Raw genomic sequence first — 20,764 nt, 5'->3', positions numbered from 1 at the left:
TGGGTGAACTCAAATGACCCCAACAAGGAAGCTATGTGAAGAAGTCCTTTTCAGCTCAGGGTTTCTGGATCAAGCAGGACCTAGAGCCGAAAGGAGATGAGGATATGGCTTATCGCTTCCATTCTTTCCAGTTGCTATCATGTTGAGTTGTCATAGCAAGACAGGGAAATAGAAGATGGAGAAGGGTGGAGGAAGGGAGGGAGAGAGAGAAAGAGAGAGAGAGAGAGAGAGAGAGAGAGAGAGAGAGAGAGAGAGAGAGAGAGAGAGAGAGAGAGAGAGACACAGCACCTAGGCTCTCTATACTGGCTTTCGACATTGAACTTCTGGCTTAATTCCCTTTTCCAAACTTCACTAACCCTCCCCGACCTCTCCCTCTTACAAAATGCTTTTAACAGGATCTTGTTTTCTTTTCATTCTTTCTGATTGATGCTCTTTTGTCTGGAAATCTGTAATCTCCCTTATCTTCAGTCCATTCCCTCTGACAGCACCAAGGAGCCCACGCCACGCTCAGTCCATTCCACACCCCAGCCCACTCCACCCTCACCCCTACTCACACCCCAGCCCACTCCACCCTCACCCCTACTCCACACTCCATCCTAATCCACCCTCACCCCTACTCCACACCCCATCCTTACTCCACCCTCACCCCTACTCACTCCCCAGCCCACTCCACCCTCACCCCTACTCACACCCCAGCCCACTCCACCCTCACCCCTACTCCACACCCCATCCTTACTCCACCCTCACCCCTACTCACACCCCAGCCCACTCCACCCTCACCCCTACTCCACACCCCATCCTTACTCCACCCTCACCCCTACTCACACCCCAGCCCACTCCACCCTCACCCCTACTCCACACCCCATCCTTACTCCACCCTCACCCCTACTCACACCCCAGCCCACTCCACCCTCACCCCTACTCCACACCCCATCCTTACTCCACCCTCACCCCTACTCACACCCCAGCCCACTCCACCCTCACCCCTACTCACACCCCAGCCCACTCCACCCTCACCCCTACTCCACACCCCATCCTTACTCCACCCTCACCCCTACTCACACCCCATCCTTACTCCACCCTCACCCCTACTCCACACTCCATCCTTACTCCACTCCCCAGCCCACTCCACCCTCACCCCTACTCCACACCCCATCCTTACTCCACCCTCACCCCTACTCACACCCCATCCTTACTCCACCCTCACCCCTACTCACACCCCATCCTTACTCCACCCTCACCCCTACTCCACACTCCATCCTTACTCCACTCCCCAGCCCACTCCACCCTCACCCCTACTCACTCCCCAGCCCACTCCACCCTCACCCCTACTCACACCCCAGCCCACTCCACCCTCACCCCTACTCCACACTCCATCCTTACTCCACCCTCACCCCTACTCCACACCCCAGCCCACTCCACCCTCACCCCTACTCACTCCCCAGCCCACTCCACCCTCACCCCTACTCACTCCCCAGCCCACTCCACCCTCACCCCTACTCCACACCCCAGCCCCACTCCACCCTCTCAACCCCTGCTCCAAAGGTTAAAGCATCAGAAATGGGTTTGTTAACTACACCCCCCTGTATGCATATGTGCACACTTACACATAAAAGGCCTTCAAACTATACTCCCAACTTGTCTTTGTGTATTCTCTGGGTACTTATCTTCTATAGATTGTAATGTGGATTCCAATAGCTTTTAAAACAAATGTCTATAATTCATGGAGAACCCATTAACAGTGCAAATCCCAGGCCTAATTACCTGAGTTGGTCCCATTTCTTTTTTTTTTTTTTTTTTTTTGGTTTTTCGAGACAGGGTTTCTCTGTGTAGCTTTGCGCCTTTCCTGGTACTCGCTTTGGAGACCAGGCTGGCCTCGAACTCACAGAGATCCACCTGGCTCTGCCTCCCGAGTGCTGGGATTAAAGGCGTGCGCCACCACCGCCCGGCGGTCCCATTTCTTAGACATGGACTTTCATCTCCTTGCCTCGCTCAGAGTCCTTCACAGGTCAGAGGCCAAGGAATGACAGGGGAGCCTAGCTGGTGCAGGTGGATGGCCTGTTTCATCACTGAGAAAGCAGAATGGTAGTTTCTAATGTCCGGACCCTCAAGACAAGAAGGTCCCTTAGAGGTCATTCGATTCAATCCATAAATGTGGCCTACAGGAAAAAAGTGACCTGCCAAGTCAGACTGCTGATCACTGACCTGGGAGCTATGGGGTGTCTTTCGGTATGCTGTGAAAAGTGTGGCTCCCACACTTTTCTTTGACTTTTAATTTAAAAATTTTAACCTTTATTATTTATTTTCTATGTCTATGGATGTTTTGCCTGCATGTGTGTCTATATACCACATGCCTGCAGTGTCCTTGGAGACCGGAAGGGAGAGGCCTCAGGGTCAGATTCCCTGAGACTGGAATTACAGACAGTTTGAGACACCAGGCATGAGCATGCTGGGGATGGAACCCAGGTCCTCTGGAAGAGTAGTCGGTGCTCTAAATCACCGAGCTGTCCCTTCAGTTCCTTTGATTTATTTACTTTCACTTGTTACTATGTAAGCGATATGTAAATGCATAGAGCCATGGTTACCTAATGGATTATTATTGGTTGAATCAAGAGATGGAAACCAGAAGGAAACTAATTTTCAAACTTGCATAGGGGCAGGTGTTCAGTTTGACAATAAATTGCAATTTTATAATCTTGAGAATAATACTACATAGTTGGTATTTTGGATTGCATTTTAGAAATAGAAAAAAATGGAGGCGCTGGCAAACTATTAAGTCTAAATGTTGTGTGGTCAGTTTGTGGTTGAGCACTGTCCTGTTGGTCTTTGAAGCCCAGTGTCCCCACCTGTTATCAGCAGAGTGAATGCCTCCCTTTCCTGGTCCCAACTGCATGGTGCGTGGGGTGTCTTGTAAACTCCAGTACACTGAGCATGTTCTCAGACTCAAAATCTTTGTATCGTTCCCTCTGCCTAGAAATCCCCGAGTCCACACCTTTAGCTATTCAGGCATCATCTCACTCTAACATCGCTTCTTCCGTGGATCTCTCCCCGCAAGCAAGATCCTCCTTTTCCAGTTTGGCTTGTAGTCTAGGAGCCCCTTCACTGGGGACAAGGCTACAAGCTTTGGTGTCTAGTATCCAAATAGCACAAGGCCCTAGCAGGTGCTCAATAAATACACGGCAGCTGCATGGACTTGGAGGTGAGGTGACTAGGGGTGTTTAGAAGGGATGTCATCTGTGGAGGAATGGACTGGGGCAGGGGCTTTTAGGTGTGGTGTTGGGAGTTTTGCCCTGGGTTGTAGCAACAGGGACAGTTTTTAGTGGGGGTAGGGCCGTACCTGATGGATGGAAGGAAGAGGAGGGGCTGTGTGTGCAAGGAGCCTCCTGAAGACTGCAAAGGGTGGGAGAGTTGTCAGACTGGTCCTTGCTTTTAATCAAGCTGAAGTTATAATACAACATCCAATAAAAGTGATGAGGCCGCATGTCACCTAGATTCCTGAGTTTACCTAGATCCTACTTCTATAACACTTACAGGAGCCAGCACTGAGCAGCTGTGAGCGCTCAGAACATCAAGGCCCACAGCACTTTCTATTTGCAGTTCTGAACTGTAGAAACGAGACACAAAGTCCCAGTTCCAGGAAGACCTCAAAATAAACCCCCAACAGATGCTCAGCTTTTACTGTCTTCCTTCTGGGACATGACCCTCTGAGAGAGTCGCCTCACTTCCTGTGGGAAATGTTTGGGGCCACACTGCTGAACCGTGCTGTGGCGGCGAGGGGGCTCAGGCCAACAGATCATCAATGTTTAACCGCAGCTACTCACTTTTCTGGATTGATGTGTGATCTTTCGGAAAGACTTCGTGTTCTTTTGTTTTACTTTTTACTTGACATACATTTATTGCAGGGCATTTTGAAAATAGAACCATGGTAAAGACAACTAGGTCACCAGCAGAAAGTATCGGGTGGGTGTGAATGGTCACCAGCAGATAGTACTGTGCTGGCATGGATGCTTTACCAAAGTAGAACCCTGTTGAATTCTTATCACCAATGACTGTGTAACCTTTAGCTCTGCTGATGAGGCTGTGGAGTTTAGGATGACGTACTGAAGACAGCTGGACAATTCTGCTATGGTGCAGTGAGAGGAAGCTCACTGAAAACAAAAGGTTTGTTTTAACTTCCCACCTTCCACGATTTCTGCATATGAATATTTGTTGAACTGAGTTGGGATGCACATTCTATTGTCTACCAAAATACTTCTATGTGCTTTTGGCCAGAAGTACTCTTTGCAAAGGACCACCATAGCCTAAATATCCATGTATTAGTGTTCTCTCACTGTATAACAAGCTGTCTCCAAATTTAAAGGGTTGAAACAATAAATATATAGTGTCTCATTGTTTCTGAGAGGGTGAGAATAACAGTTTAATTGGATGCTTCTGGCTCAAGGTCCCTCACGAGGTTGAGTCAAGCTATCAGGTAGGGCTGCAGGGTCCTGAGGATTTGAGTTGAACTGAAGAATCATCTTCCAAGATCACTTCTGAACTTCACCTCATGGACTTTTCCATAAGCCTGCTTACATCATGGCTTCCTCCTTTACTGAAGTAGATCACGAGAGAGAGAGAGAGAGAGAGAGAGAGAGAGAGAGAGAGAGAGAGAGAGAGAGAGAGAGACACCACACTTATATCGTCCACATGCAGAGGGTTTTCATAGTCTAGTCTAGTCTTGGAAGTTCACCTCATTAGTTCTCTATAGACTGTTCTCTAGAACCGGAAGTGGGTCAGGCTGGTGGGAGGTCTGGGGAGAGGTTTGGACATCTGTGACCTAATCTTGCCCTTAAACATAATCTGTAGCAAAGAAGTCTCTCAGGTCTCAGTTTCTTCATCTGTAAGGTGGGAGGTTGTAATAAATAAATTCACCTTAAAATAATTACTGTCTTCTATGAGCAAAGAACTTTGGACTATAGGAAAAGGACTATAGTATTTTGGTACTATAGGAAATACATGCACACATTTGTTATCAGTCCAGAAACTTGAGGGGGGAATGAGTATATGAGAAGACACTGAAGTCATGTGTTAAGAGCTTGCCACAGGAAGCACAGGATGGCTTATTTGGCAGCGGCTCAAAGGCAGGTGAAGGAGCAAGAATGGTTCATAACGAAAAGGAGGGAAATATTCTGGCTTGGGAGGTATGGACGTGGGGGGACTGGAGAAAAGCTGACTGCAAGCGGACACCCTTCGGCAATTGGTTGTTTGAAAGCATTTGGATTTGTGTGGTTCAGCGTTGTTGGACACAGAGGTAAGACTCATGGAAAGTGGCAGTAGCTGGTGTGCCACGGCTGCTTGCTGCAGTGGCCACAGTTCTGTTACCAACAATAGTTTGTTTTTTTTTTTTTTTTTTTGGTTTTTCGAGACAGGGTTTCTCTGTGTAGCTTTGCGCCTGTCCTGGAACTCACTTGGTAGCCCAGGCTGGCCTCGAACTCACAGAGATCCGCCTGGCTCTGCCTCCCGAGTGCTGGGATTAAAGGCGTGCGCCACCACCGCCCGGCAATATAGTTTGTTTTGTATATTAGTCTCTTGACTCTGAGACTGTGTACTAGTTTTCTATGGATGTTTATGTCTGTCAAAATTCCTGTTAAAGCTCTACTCTTCCAATGATGAGATATTTGGAGGCTTTGACAGGTCAGAAGGTCCAAGATCAGTTTCTCTGGGTTCAAATCAAAGGGGTCTGGAGGGCCTGCTCCCCATGGATGCTCCAGGGAGAGTTGGCTCCTTGCCTTTTCTGGTCACACCTTCCCTGGGCTTGAAGTTTCCTACCCCGTCTCTGTTTCCACGGTTACAGGTCTTCCTCCCTTTTCATACCTCTAACCTCCTGCTACCTTTCTCTTCAAGGGGTGCTTTCTTTGGCTTTAGGTCCTGTTTTAGCTCCCTAAGTTGCTGAGACAAAGCACCTCAGACCAAATGGCTTAAATAACACATCATTTGTCCTCATTCTGGAGGATGGGAAATCCAGTTGCCAGAATGGTTAAGCTTCCCGTGAGGACCCTCATAAGGTTTCCTGTCTTATGTCTGTCTGCTTTTTTCCTATGTCCTCCCATGGCAGAGTGAGCAAACAGGTGAAGCAGGGGGATACTAAGAGCTAAGGGGTCCTAAGGGGTCCCAATCCACATGACTTCTGCTCAGTTTCACTGCTTTTTGAAGGCTTCACCTCTAAATATTTTAGCAACAGGAGAGCAAAACATCAACACAGGAATTTAGGCAGGATAACAACACAGTCCAAAGCAGGGCAAAGTCACCTCCACACCTCTAACTGAAGGTCATTTGAGGACATGTCACCATACTTGTGCAATGCCTCTCAGCATAGATGCTCGAGCACTTGGTGCTCTGCTGGTGGTGTTAGGGAGGTTGAGGTACTGTGGTGGAACTATCAGAAGTGGCTGCTGGGGCAGGCTTTGAAGATAACAGCCACTGTGGGTTCTGCTCTGAGTTCCTATGTCCTGGTTGGCCAGCACATGGAGAACGCCACAGACAGCTGTTTCCCCAGGCCTTCCTTTGATGCGTTCTGTTCCTGAAATCACTGCAAAGTAAACTTTCCTAAGTTGCTTCTGCAGGGCATTTGGTCACAGCAATCTTAAAGCTAACTACGACACCATATGAACTGGCATTCTTTGGTTCCAGAGATGGGGCTTAGACATACCTTTGAAAGCCGCTATGAACCTGCTCCAGTGGCCTTAAACCATCTCAGCAGTTCTGCAATGTGGACCCTGATCTAGGATCTGAGGCAGCTGGAGCCTCATCAGAAAATAAATTCTTGAGGCTTGAGTTCAGTAGCTCTAGGTGTGGGACCCCATATGTTTTAGGAAGTCCAGCAGGGGTTTCTTATGGGTCCTGCTCTTTAATGAGCAGCGTTTGCACGTAATGTTCGGTTTTCACTCTGGGCTTGTCTAACTGCTTTATCAGTGGTTTTGTTTAGAGTACTTTTCAGTTTGGCCTCAGCCTCCATGCTATTTCAGATGGATGAATGAGTACCTGGAGCTTTCTGTTGAGAAGCTGCAGTATCATTGGTAAGAAGATGGAGTACCACCCACTCCTGAGGACCCTCTTGGCTGTCCCAGAAGTGCCAGTTCTTGTGGAAATTTATGAATGAAAAAAATAAAAGTTCCAAGGCTTTACATTTTCTTTGTGTTGTAGAGATTATATGCTTGAACTGCTTTATATTGGGTTTAGAATCTTTGTAATTTTAGGATGGATCTCGTTTTGTGTTAACCACAAATATCTACACAAGGAAAATAAAACAACAAAAAGTCCTTTTTTTAAGTTCAAGTGGTTCTGTGCTCACAGAAGTCTCTGTATTTGGCAATGGACCCGGAGGGCCTGGGCTTGAGCCGGTTCCCTCCCTGAGCCCTGTTCCACACCCACAGAGGACTCTGTGGTTACTTTTCATAAGCTGCCACAATGTCAAAGCCCACAGGGCTCATAATCAGATTTGGGAAAGCTGCTCCCTGCCTGTAGGAGGTTTCTCCCTGAGAGAGTGGTGATTGACAGCAAAGACATCCTTTTCTTTCCCACTTGGGGATAATCTTTTGTTTAGCATGCCTTTGTTGTCACAGAGGAAGTTGACTTAGCTTCTGCCCCTTTAGAACAACCCAACCACTGCCCCACAACCCCCGCCCTGAGCAATACCTCCTTGCAGATTTCAGAGGAGACTGCAACTTGTCTGCACACACTTGTATTTTGGGACGGTTGGAGTTTGTCCTTCTACATGCACTCCTGTAACCACATGGGGAGTGTTTCCAGCTAGACTTAGTGAAAAGACATTTCCCAGGGGGATGAGATGGAAGAGGGCTCAGGCTCCCTGTTTGTAGTGTTCTTACCACCTGTCTCTGCCTGGAGAGAAGCCCAAAGCACCACTGTGCAGCTTCAAATCACACTGCCTGTCTTAGCATTGGTCAAGCAAGACCACACTTACCGCCTACTCTGAGACTCTTAACTTTCACACTCTTTGCCTACCGTCTTCCAGGAAATTCTTCCCTCTGGTCACATGACTGCTGCTTTCAGTGTCAAGTTCCTTGCTGCTTTTACAAAAGAATACAATTCTACCGACTCACTACCCATATTTCTGTTAGCTGCATTTTTAATGCTGCGATAAAACACCAGGACCAAAACAACTTATAGAGGGAAGGGTTTATTTGGGCTTTTGGTTCCAGAGAGTTAAGAGCCCATCATGGTAGGGAGTCATGGCAGCATGTGACAGTCATGTTGGCAAGAACAGTGAGAGCTCACATCTCCAGCCCCAAGCAGAAAACAGAAACAAAAAATAGCACCAACCGGGGACGACGTGTTCGATACACGAACCTATTGGAACTATTCTCATTCAAACCACTGTGGTGGTTTTGTGTTTCCCAAAATATTGTGCACCCTAATAAACTTATCTGGGGTCAGAGAACAGAAAAGCCACTGGATACTTAGGCTAGAAAATGGTGGCACACACAGTTTTAATCCTAGCATTCCAGAGGTAGAAATCCCTCTGGATCTCTGTGAGTTCAAGGCCACATTGGAAACAGCCAGGCATGGTGAGACACACCTTTAATCCCAGGGAGTGGTGGTAGAAGACAGAAAGATATATAAGGTGTGAGGACCAGAAACTAGAAGCATTTGGCTGGTTAAGCTTTTAGGTTTTGAGCAGCACAGTTCAGCTGAGAGCCATTTGGATATGAGGACACAGAGGCTTCCAGTCTGAGGAAACAAGACCAGCTGAGAAGTTGGCCAGGTGAGGTTAGCTGTGGCTTGTTCTGTCTCTCTGACCATCCAGTTCACCCTAATACCTGGCTCCAGGTTTGCTCTTATTAATAAGGCCTTCTAACAATTCCTGCTACAAACCACCACATTTTGTAAGAAATAGTAGTGTTACAGTAGGCTAGCTCCCTGTTACTGTAAGAAATAGTTGAAGCAATCAGTTTATGAAGAAGGAAGGCTTATGTGGCTCATTGTTCCAGAAACATCTGTCCATGACTGACTGGCAGAGGCAAGCCATTTATCTCGTGGTTGTAATGGGGAAGGGAGGAGGAGAGGAGGGGAGAGGAGAGAGGGGAGGAGAGGGAGGAAAGAAGACAGGAGAGGAGTGGTAAGGGGGGGGGGGAGAGGGAGAGAGAGAGAGAGAGAGAGAGAGAGAGAGAGAGAGAGAGAGAGAGAGAAGAAAAGAAAAGAAAAGAAAAGGGATGGTATTCCTTTAAGGACATGCTCCAGTGGCCCAAAGCTCCCATTAGGTCCCACGTCTGAAGTTTTCTACTACCTCCCAATAGCGGTAAGCTGGGGACCAAGCCAGTAGCACATGGGTCTCTGGGTCCCGACTGAAGCAATGGCTGTAGCTAACGTTTACTGAACATTATCCTTACTACCCTTCCAGAGTTTTCTCTGTATTAAAGATACAAAGTAACTTTTTGTATCATCCCTGGCTAATCAGCAATAGTAGTAGTATCAGCTGCACTTTGAAAATCAGAATACCTAGACTCACAGGAAACCTGCCCAGGGTCACAGGGAAATCTTAATTGCTTCCAATATGTTTATTGGTAGGCCCTAAACTTATTATCATTTTTATCTTGCTCATAATGGTCATATTCTAAACAGATATGGTTTAGAGAAAATAGACAAATCTTCAGGTGAGTAACAGTGGCCCTACTGTGAGATTTATTAGTAACCAGACTGTGTGGGTTTCTAACCTAGGGCTTGCATAATGAGATTTCAAGCTCACACAGCTGAGTTAACTGGCCAGCCAAGCATCACATATTTGAAAAAGGAAAATAAACTACCTTCCCTTCCCAATGAACAAGGATTTCATCAGCCAAATCCGATTTCTCGTTTCATGGCTCAGGAATTCAAATCTTAGTTCATTAATTAGTGTGGTTCTTCCAAACTCCTTTTCCCATCATATTCAGGGCAGAGAATCCCTCTAAATTGTGGCTCTGCCCACTAACTGCCAATGTGTTTTAATTTGGATTTCTTATCTCTGTCCCTGATGCCCAGGTCTTGGTTAGAGGCCAATGTCCTCATAACTGATGGTTCTGGGCACTTTTACTTTGGATTTTAGTTTCTTAGAGACTCCAAGTCTTTGCTTTGTTCCAAATATGCTTTTTAGGCTTAACTATTGCTTAGTTTTAATTTTAAGAAAAAACCCCATCTTCCTCAATCCCTTTGAGCAGCTTTCTACAAGCAGCACCCAAAGTCTTGCTGGATGATAACACACATTCAGATTTTTCTCTTTTGTCTCAAAGTCCAAGAGCTTCAGTGAGAACAAAGACTTGCTTCCCCTGGGGAGACTGTTTGGACTGCCCCATGCCCTAAGGTCCTTCTCCTGTGTCTGTCAGGCAGGCGGGGTTGAGCTCGGGGATGGCGATCAGTGTAGACTGTAATTCTAGTTGAGATCAGTGTTGTATGCTGCTGCTGCTTGGCATGTGTCTGACTGCAAGAAGGAAACAGGAGCGATTGTAACTTCCCGGGCTGAGTGAGGCTGGGCTTGTAATGTGGTCGACAGGTGTGGACATCTGCAGCTGCCCAGCCATCTCTGGGGAGCAGAGCCTCACAAACATCATTAACTCCTCCTCAGACTGACTTGCCTGTATTGCTGGGCCAGAGCTAGATAAGAGGAATAAATGACTGAAGAGAAATAATTTTCTCCTAAAGACATACTTATAGAAGTATTCCACAGAATGTTAGATGATGACTAGTTTGGGGTCTATTTTTTTCCAACTTATATGGAAAGATTAAGTAATCCTTTGGAAATCCTTGTTCACCCTTTAGGAGACACAGCTGATGTTTTTCCCTTGAGGTCTACCAAGACTGACAGTCATTTTCTAAAGAGATTGTCCATTAAAAAAATATGATTCTCTCTCAGTACCACTAGGAACCTAAACCTGACCCTAGCCCCAGGATCAAGAAAGATGGTTTAATTTTTTTTCTTTGAAAGAGTTAATTGCATAGTCCTTGTAATTAACACCGGCATCCACTTCAGCAGGCATCTCTCTCCCATGACTATTACTAGGATGAGCAACCAGACTTGCACCCTTTATCTCAGACTTCATTTTGCCCTTTTGGACCTAGCATGGGGTGATGAGAGCTTGGTATGACGCCATCTCTGGAGCTACAAGGACGTAAGCATTTGGCCGAGCCCCCTGCCAGCCCGGGCTGCCTGACGCCCGCTCACCCTAACGTTGCTTCTTCTCTCCCCATGTGCAAACGCTTGCTTTTCAACTAGGTCTGGCTTCATTTGCAGAAAGTCAGAAAGAAAGTCATCATCAGTGAGCTCACAGGGAAATATTTCCCAGGTGTCCCAACGAATAGAGGTCACACTCTTGAGCCACCCCCCCCTCCCTGCAGTTCTGGAGAACAAACTCTCTAAATGGAGCTAAAGCTTTTAAGTGTGCTCAGGAATCTGAACAGACTGCGATCACCTGAAGCCACGGAGTTTTTGGAATGGCTTTCAAAAGCAAGCCTTTCAAAGTGTGCAAAGGAGGGGAGCTCCTTGAAGATGACTCAACATTTCCTCGGCTAACAGTGGGCCAGAAAGTTTGGGGATTCTAGATGTATATTAATTGGTTTGGCAGCCTACAGGCAGTGGGGTGTGTGTGTGTGTGTGTGAGAGTGTGTGGTACAACCCCGTCTGTAAAATAATTTATTATACATAAATTATTGTGGTACATACATACATAAGTACAATGTGGTACATACATAGAGGTAAATGCTCTCATATATATTGCCACGTTACATTTATTTATAAATTACATATGTGCTCTACTGTACCATTGTATACTGTGCATTAAAATATGTTTAGACATAGAAAATGTAGAATGGTATGAAGATTAAAATCAAGGGGTTCTAGTATTTTCTTAATATATGCCACTATGCTCCACGTGTGTGGTCACTCTGCTGTGGTCCTCACCAACCACAGCCTAGTTGGAGGCTGAGTTTAGCCCAAGGCTCTCGAGGAACTTGATTCTGCCTTATGCTGCATCGAGTGTAAACAAAGGGGTTGCATTTACTTAATTTATGCTGAGAGTCCTTACAACTCCAAACATCTATATTTTTGGAGTTTTGTTGTTTGTTTGTTTGTTGGCTCCTGGGCAAAAAGGACAGAAGTATGGGAAGTCAGAGAAGGTACTGCAGGATGGGAAACGGGGGAGAGTCAGAGACAGACAGAGAAAGAGGTGGTCCTGACTGGAGTGGAATTGGCTCCTGCAGAGAGGTGGAAGGTATTTTAACTAGAGTTTTAGGCAAAAGTCCTTTCTCCAGCAGCCACAACAGGCTCAGCTTCGCCACAATCCGTGTGATGGGGATGATGGCTAGAGGGAGAAAGGAATTCTGGGGTCTTCTGTAGCCATCTGGGTTCATCAGTGTCATGTGAGACCGACAGATCCATCTGCTGGGTTCCTCAAAGACAGTCTGAGACTGAATTCAGCCACAGAGTGCTTGCCCAGCACGGAAAAACAGAAGTAAACAAATGAGAATCAAGGCAGATTCCTGGGGCACATGGTGTGATCAATGGCCAATAATATTCTGGTAGGTAGAAATGAAACATGTCAAAGAGGAAACAGATTTCAAACTAATAACTTATAACTAATTCCCAATGCTGGTTTTCCATGCTATATTAAAATAAACCCGCTCTGGTCTCTCAGCAGGTGGCTACGATCCACAGGCTGCCCTTTGCTGACTGCAGGTATTCCATGAGCCAATGGCAGTGCCCAGCTGACTTAATGGTAAGAAAGCCACAAGATGGCTTGACATCAATAGACACTGTTATTAATCCACTCCCTGTCCAAAGCTAACAGCACCAGAAGACAGAATGACACGGTATCATTTCTGTGGCTGTGATAAAACACCATGACCAAAGGCAACTTGTAGAAGGAAGAGCTTATTTTGGCTTTAGGTTCCTGAGGGAGAGCCCATCGTGGCAGGGGAGGCATGGCCGCAGGGAGCCAGAGATGGAAGTTGCCTAGTCATGTTTCAATTCATATACAAGAGGGAGGGGGAGGAGGAGGGGGAGGGAGAGGGAGGGAGAGAGAGGGAGAGAGAGCAGGAAGCAGGGCAAACCCTGTTGGAGCCCACTAGGTTTCCTAGTGGCTGTACCCAGCAGGACTGCATAAGAGGTTGATTGGACCATGAGCCTGAGTCTCAGGTGTTTGTAAGGGTCTACACTTGGCTGTAACTAGCAAGGGGGAGGTCGTTTGCCCTGCCCCTTGGCATTGTTATAAATAGCCCCTTGGAATAAAGCTCTGGGCCCATGGATAAGGATCCAGGCCCACCCGAGTCTATCCTGTGTTTTCTGTTTCTCTCCCCTCTTTATTTCTAACTAAGTCTCTTATCCCTCATTCCTCAAGAGTCCCTGGGGTAAATAAATGTGGGGGCTGGTCCCCCACAAAAACTGTAAACTATCAAAGCCCTCCACCCAGTGACAAACTTCCTCTAGCAAGGTTCACCTCCTAAAGGATCCGTTCCTTCCCAGCAGCAGCACAGTCGGGCACCAAGTGTCCAAACGTGAGCCTGTGGAAGACATTTCTCATTCAAACAACCACAGCTACCGACAAGGGCAGTTCTTGTTGCTTCCTGTCTTGGCACATCCCGAGTTGTAGGCCACCTACAGCAATTCTTAGCAGACTGCAAGGCTAAACCAGATAACGTTAATGTTACGCCCTCCTTGGACAGCCCTGAAGGGTAGAGCACTAGTTTTGTACCTAAAGTCCCTTATGTCTCTGAGAAGTGGTCAATTTTGTGTCCCTTTAGTAATGCCTGGGTCTCTGGTGTGTCCACCTGTCCTTCAAGCTGTATTGAGGTAAAACTTTCTTCCCTCTCTGTCTCCCTTCTGGCTGTCACTGGATCTGCAGCTCACCTGCCTACATGCTTCATCTCTCTTCCAATGATGAAATTTCCTCACATTCCTTCCTGAGTCCATTTAAAAATTCTTTTATCCATGGATACCAAGAACCCACAAAGAGGATCCTGGGTCTCCTGGCAACTCCAATTTTCCAATTAAGGGGACAATCAGTGATGAAAGGCAGAAAGTAGTTTGATCAATGTGGCTACAAAAGGATTCATGATCCTCACCTACATCTTTGGGTACTGACATGAGTTTCACACAGAGGAAGGATTGGGATATGGGCAAGAGAGATGCACCGTGCAACAATCCTGGTGAAGGTGTGGGGGATGGTTGGTCATTGTCTCTGCTCTGTTTCTGGAAGGTGGTCTGAGGAAGAATTTACTCTTGAGGAAGCATGCTGGTTCTCAAGACATGATTGCTTCTACCGGAGAGTGCTGCCCTCCCCATGGGTAGTTTCCCTCATCAGGTGAGTAGATTGCCCTCTGAGGCTTTTCTTCTGCAATCCTCAGAGCCTTCAGGGTATAGGAACATGACTCAAATCGCTCCTTCAGCCTTGAAGGGGGAGGAATAAGTGAGGCGAGCAGGTACTCAGTGTTTAGCATGGGTATGTAGAGTCAAGTAGGTGGGCAGGCACTCACTGAGTGATTAGCATGGGTACACAGAGTCAGCAGCCCCTTGTAAAGAAGGCAGACACAATGAAGCAGAGGTATCTGGGTTTCATCCTTACCGGCCCATGTGAGGATCTGGTGGTTTTTAGCAAAAGCAGCTTCTAAGTACTTGTTACAGTATCAGAGAAGGAAATCACCAAGAGCTGGAGGCTGGTGGGAAGTGTTTTCTGGGTATGGAAAGAATATGTCAAATTCTAGTCCCAAAATGATTCTGGTGCAAATATTCTGGATGTTTCCAGGACCATGCTTCTTAGATACAGTTAACATTTACACCAGTGGACTTTGAGTAAAGCAGATATGTGGGTGAACATTATCTAATCTCTTGAAGATCTTAATTAAACAGACAGGACTCCACAGGGTAAGCAGACACTCTGCCTGTAGGTCGCTTTGAACTTGAGGTTAAACTCTCCCTTGGGTTTCCAACCAGTTACATGTGACAACTCTTTAAAATTTTTCTCTCCACCCCTTACACACACACTCAAAACACACATGCATGCACACATAAATGCATACATACATACACTAACACACATATACACTCATACACACACATACACATATACTTGTACACAAACTCATACACTCACACACATAAACACACATATATGCACTTACACACATACACTCACACACATACATATATAAACTCACACACACATACACACATGCACAGACTTACCAATGCTCTCACACATAAGCATACATGTTCTCTAACACACAGATGCTTATATACACATACATGCTCACATACCAGATTGATTCACTTCTCTGGAGAAGCCCACCTAATGCCAGGGACTGGATTTGGAGCCCTCAGAAAGAAGCAGGGAAGTTCAGCACAATTCTTATATGAGAACCACTTCTGTGTATTGGTGAAATTATTAAGGCAACTCCATGTAGTTAAAAGGGAGGTTTATTTTGTGGGGTAACTCACAAATGAAGGGATAGGTAACAGGGTCTGGGAAAGGTGTAACACGCTCAGTCCGCGGTGTTCTCTGGAGAACTCTGCTCGGTCTACCTTCAGCGTTCCGGGTCCAGGAACCAAGAGAGGCAGCGCATCCGGGTCTTGGGTCTTCAGGGTCCTCTCTCGGCCCCGCCTTGTAGGTGTGACAGTTACCGAAGCCTCAATGGGGGTTGGAACTTCCAGATCAAAGCTGGAATGGCTACCCACTACATCTGTGACAGGACCATTATACTATTCAGGAAAATCTTGGGGTAGTGTTTTTGTGAAATAATTGAAAGGAAATTCAGCCCCCAACTGGTCTCTCTGAAGTGTTTGCTATGTGCCAGGAAAACAGATGACATCAGAGTCATGGCCTTTGCCTTCACAGGGTTTTTTAGAGCTGAATGAAACAGACACTTACTAAATGGAGACACTGTGATATTTAATTAACATGCATGACGAACACTTAAAAAGACAGCTTATATAGATGAGACTAAATCAGTGATGTAATATGATCACTGGTTACATCAAGGCAGAGAAAAGCTGCTCTGACTCGTCACAGCTGTGATAAAACACTGACTGAAAGAGCTTGAGGGAGGAAAGGGTTTATGTGCTCCCAAGTCCATCATTAAGGGAAGGCATGGTAGGAGCCTGCAGGCAGGAACTGAAGCAGAGCCCGTGGAGGAATGCTGCTTACTGTCTTTCTACCAGCCTCACATTCAGCTGCTTTCTTATGCAGCATTGGCCCACCTGCCTAAGGCTGGCACTGTCCATAGTGGGCTGGACTCATCTTCATCAATTAACAGTGAAGAAAATGCCCCTACACACAAGCAATTTTCAGTGTGGCTCCCTCTTCCCAGGTGTGTCAAGCTGACTGCCAAGATTAGCCACCACAGACAATGAGTTTAAGACAGAACACAAAGGGATGATCAGGGGCTGGCGGCAGGTTAATGATAAGACTCAAAGGGCCAGAGACTCCACAAGGTTTCTGCTCCCCAGATCCTGGATTGATGAGTACACATTTTTGTGTCATTTGCCATGTTCTTCTAGCTCCTTCTCAATAACTAACCATTAGTCTAATCCAGATGTTTGATTAGGCTCAAGGGCACTTCGGGGCTGTTTGTGCAGCAGCTGTACTCTGCCCTCTACCCCAGGAGTTTACTTCTGTTTGACAGCAGCTTCTCCGTGATGCTGTTACTGATCTGTGGCTTTGGGTGTCCCCAGCTGGATTTGTCTACGCTCCAGGCTCACACCAACGTTTATAGTTGGTTCTACAACTACTGACGACCACCAAAGCCAAGAGGTGACTTCCTGTGTGCTTTTTTACTAGAATTCTTGCCGCTATGGGGTCACCCTGAGAAGCAGCTTGAATAAGAGAGGTGGTGAGTGCAGGAATCTCCTAGTTTATAAGTTCTCATCTGGTGGCTCACTTAGCTCCAGAAATGCCCACTCAATTTTGTTTAATATTTTAATATGACACATTGATAAGATTTAAAAAAAATGATATAGTTCAATCTGTGTATTCTGTTTTCTGATGTTATTTCATCTCCAGCCAGTGTGGGCCACTTCTAGAAGAAACACACAAGAGGCTCCTGTGTCACACCTGCCTAGCAAGCCCTAAGACTCCACAACCCAGGAGTCTTGTACCAGACCTGGAATGAGACTTTTGCTTAGGTTAAGGAAGGACCTTGAGGAGGAAGCTTGTTGAGTGGTGTTCCATCCTGTCACATGGACAGCTCAGTCAGATCGGGGCCCATAAACAAATCTCCTGAGAAATCCCAGATGTGTAATCTGTAACTAACTGATGGAAGGCATGCTGCATCACGGGGTCATCTGAAACTCGTCACTTCCTCTGTAGTCTTGCTGACAAACCTGATATAGTTGGAGAAATAGAGACCTAGTTTACAAAGTACACAAGGGAATCTCCTCTTCTTGAAGGTTGCTGCGTTGGGCATGCTCCCATCCCATTCTGGGGCCTGCAAGTTCTCTCAGGCGTCCATCAACAACCTCACAGCCTTCTGGAGTCTTCTGAGCAGCTTCTGAGGTCTCTTCACTGGGTGCTCCTGTGAGTTAAGATGAGAGAGAAACATTTGGCACTCTAGAGAGAGGAATAATGGGACAGGAATATTTAAAAAAATTTTTTTTCAAGACAGGGTTTTTCTGTGTAACTTTGCACCTTTCCTGGATCTCACTCTGTAGACCAGGCTGGCCTTGAACTCATAAAGATCCGCCTGCCTCTGCCTCCCGAGTGCTGGGATTAAAGGCGTGCGCCACCGCCGCCGCCGCCGCCGCCGCCGCCGCCGCCGCCGCCACCCGGCCTTTTTAAAAATTTTAAAACTACTTCTTCATAAAGGTATAAAGATTTTTTTCTCTAAACAAAACAAAACAAAAAACAAAAAACAAACCTCATCTAATTATAGAAACTCTCAAAGAATGGAAAATCCCCAAATAGTACCAGAATGGGGACTCTCTGTGCCTTTAGACATTATGACAGTCCATAGAAAGAGAATTAAAGGTGTTTGCGGCTGACATTTTCTCTTAAAGTAAGGACTGTCACTGTGTGTGTGTGTGTATACATACACGGAGGCTAAGAACAACGTTGGGTGTCTTTCTCAGAAATACTGTCCACATTCGTAAAGATGTTTCTCATTGGCCTGGAGCTAACAAATTATTCTAGACTGGCTGGCCAGTGAACCTCAGGGATCCTCCTGTCTCCACTTGCCCAGCTCTGGGATTATAAGCACATGCCACCACAAGCTTCTGGGCATGAAGCTCAGGTCCTGTGCTTGCAAGGTGAGTGCCTTACTGACTGTGCCATCTTAGCCCCAAGGACTGGTACTTTTATGGCTCTAGCTATGGCTATTTCACTTTCAACCTCGGTGACTCCAGCAATCAACTAAGCAAAGCATACACCTGGCCAGGGCTTGATGACAGGGCAGCTGCAGAAGGGAGGAGGTACAGACCGGGCTCCTGCCCTGTGTCCCCTGACTTGAGCATGGCCTTCATAGTAGCTGATGAGAACCCTCTGCTGACCTTTGAGTGTAGTAACATGACCGCTGATTTACTTCGTCCCAAACCTCTCAGATGTCTCTGTGGCCTTCTTGGTTCTAGGTTGTGTCTTTTTTATGATCACATGCGTGTAGTGCCCCATTTCTTTCTTGCTGTGCTAGGGTTAGACAGTGTATCTGCCTTTAGCAGTGTTTAGTCCGAGGCTGATGAAGCCCACACATCCTGCCATTCTTCTTTCATGACAACAGTCAACTTGAACAAGGAGGTCATTCCTCTGTGTCTCCATTTTGTTATAAATGGAGAGATCCAGAGAAGTAAATTAATAGTCCCAGTGAAAACACATTCTCCACCAGGGTGAGGATATGTGGTCACATCACCTCCTAGAATAAATAAAACCCCAAACCTTCCTGTGTGAAAGACCAGAAAATGGATGTGCTGTGATCTCACTGAGAGACAGAGGATTTTATGCTGAAGGACACACAAGCGTCTTGCTGTCCCATGTGCCGTGTACTGTTTTTGGGGTTGTTGCTGGCAACAACAATTAGACAAGCTAGTTAGGAACCTAGAATGCTTCTTCATTTACATCTCCATGATGGCTTTTGCAGAAGAAATATGACCAGCTGAAGGGCCTTCTAGATCCTTCAGAAGGTGATGTCTACTCATTGGTTTGCTTTGATTAAAAAAAATAAAATTTTTATTCTTTAATAATTTCACACATGTATACACTGAATTTTTTTTGGAGGGCCATTTCCATGTCCGTTACCCTCTGTCACCCTCTTTGCTCTCACTGAAACCCTTCTTCCCTGCAAGCCCTTCCATCTGTGTCCCCCAACACTGTGTTTGATTGCGGTTTCCTGCACGAGCAGGAGTGGAGACTTGTTCGCTGGAGCACTAGCAGCTTGTCAGAGGCCACATGTTTGACAGTCTGACTGCTCATCGTCCCTCTGTGAGGGGTGGGGCCTATGAGCCCCTCCCCAGGCATCCATGACATGGAGAAAAGGTAGCAGGCCCAATCTTGTGTGCATGCTTCTGATTCTTAATCTCCTCCCTGGAGAAGGAGTTCCCATAGTTCTGAAACCTGGCTTCTGTCTGCTCTTTCCAGTTCTGTGATCATACTTGCTGGTCCCAGAGGCTGACCTCCTGAAACTAAAAGGTTTGAGGTGGATGATTCCTAATGCTACTAACAGCTGCACCAATATGTGTGACTACGACAGATTAAATGACCAAGTTCCTGTCATCACCAAATCTCTCTCCATGCTGTCAGGAGGCAAATTTATAGCCCCATGTGGCCTAGAATCAGCACTGTTTATCTCTGTCTCCTTTTCATCTCGACCTTTACTTTCTCTTTACTATGTCTCTCATCTCATTTGGTTTATGGTCTTTTACTCTATATTATCTTTGAAAACCATCTTATATATCCTTCATAAAAGGGAATATATTGATGTGTACAAATCGATTACTGAGTCATCTTACAGAATTATGGTAAAAATTGTAACAATCACAGAATATAAAATGAAGGAGTTTTGCTCTTTAGTGCTAGGGGAGTTGCCTGCAGCACCAGAGGAAGACAGTCCACAGTGACAAGTCCTGGCGCGTCAGTCAGGGTGGGTAGGTTGTGTCTCACCTGCAGCCTTCTATTTTGCAGGTTTCTATTCAGCTTGGTTTCCTGACTTCCTGTAACCAGGCTAAGCTCCTTCCCAACTTAGAACTTAGCTGCGTGCTGTTCTGTGCTCAGCAACCTCACTTTTTTCCTTCCCTAATTCACAATGCAAGACTCTCCATCCCTCAGACAAACACCTGTTATCCATCTTCCAAGACTCACTTTGAACCTTACCTCTCTAGTTCCGGGGCATGCTGGGTAAGCCTGTACTGTAGACTTGAGTATCTCCATAGGTATCATCCTAAACCTTTAAAAGTAAAGTGTGGAGTTTCTTTAATATTGTAAAAGCTAAGCTTGATGTATTAGCTTTTGGACATGCTAGAATTTCTGTCATAGGAGTTGAAGGTCCATAAACATGCCTCATTTGATCAACAGTCATAATGAAAGCCACTCACACAAAGGCATAAGCCCCAAGAGTCTAAAAATATTTTGAGAAGAGCAAACATTGGAGCAACAGATGATTTAGTGGGCATTGCAAACCCTGAGTGTTTTCACTGAAAATATGAACTCAGCCGTTTGAAAGTGGCTGGTAGGTTTGTTTTATTTCTCACCTGGATCTCTGTGACTGGCAGATGCAGCACGGACCCTGGTGGCCCTGAAAACTGCAGCTGATCCTGGTAGTACACACT

The sequence above is a fragment of the Peromyscus californicus genome, unplaced genomic scaffold (assembly GCF_007827085.1).
Source record: "Peromyscus californicus insignis strain IS unplaced genomic scaffold, ASM782708v3 Scaffold_8__1_contigs__length_139910024, whole genome shotgun sequence".
In the NCBI taxonomy this organism is placed as follows: domain Eukaryota; kingdom Metazoa; phylum Chordata; class Mammalia; order Rodentia; family Cricetidae; genus Peromyscus; species Peromyscus californicus.
The sequence above is the reverse complement of the archived record's forward strand: the minus strand, read 5'-3'. Positions refer to the sequence as shown.